This window comes from Xiphias gladius, chromosome 8, assembly GCF_016859285.1.
Source record: "Xiphias gladius isolate SHS-SW01 ecotype Sanya breed wild chromosome 8, ASM1685928v1, whole genome shotgun sequence".
NCBI classification, from domain to species: Eukaryota; Metazoa; Chordata; class Actinopteri; order Istiophoriformes; family Xiphiidae; genus Xiphias; species Xiphias gladius.
Window position 1 is genome coordinate 10,423,357 of NC_053407.1, and position 847 is coordinate 10,424,203.

Consider the following 847-nt stretch of genomic DNA (forward strand, 5'->3'; position numbering starts at 1 on the left):
GTGTAAACTACTTAGCTAGGATTGCAAAGGAAGTCATTTTCTAATTACGCTGGTACCCCGTTGTCTAATGGTGGATGTTTTGTTGTTTTAGAGAGCGCGGGAGAGAGAGAGAGAGAGCGTGAGCGATTGAGAAGAGGAATATGTGTGTGTGTGTGTGTGTGTGTGTGTGTGTGTGTGTGTGTGTGTGTGTGAAAGAGAGAGAGAGAGAGACTGGAACTTCATGAGGGGCCCGTGCTCTGCCACTGCGGCTGAAAAAAGCCATCACAAGGGCAAGATGGCTGCCAAATGAGAGTTCATTGAATTATCAGCCCAGTTAATGTGCCTTGGATTATGCTCTTTGTTTGTCAGTTTTTTCCTGTAGATGCCATAGCTTTATGAGATACTGTAAGTGGCATTACCAGACTCCTGCTGTGATTTTGTGATGACTCGTTTAATGACTTTTGTCTTAGTGCCTCCAAGTGCATTTAGCAACTGAAAGTAGACACATCTAGTTTTTCCCCCATTTTTGCCATCTATTTGCAAATATTAAGAATCATGATAGAAGAACGCACTGTAAAAAACAAAATTAGGTTGTCTTTTTAAACGATATAGAAACAAGACTTTGCATTGGCAGTCCTGCTTTCCTCGCACCAGAGGAAGTTGTACTTCTCGAGAAAGCAAAACATGTCAGTATGTTGCGGACTGAAGAGGCTCCATTCTTTGAGATCTGTGTGAGTTCTGTCGGAGCTGGCTGCCGTCCTGCAGGGCCCAACCATCTGATGCAGCTTACACCATGTGGATAGGCTTCTCTTGTGCAAGGCATCCCCTACGCACCCCACACTGTTAACACACCCCATCATACGCCAAA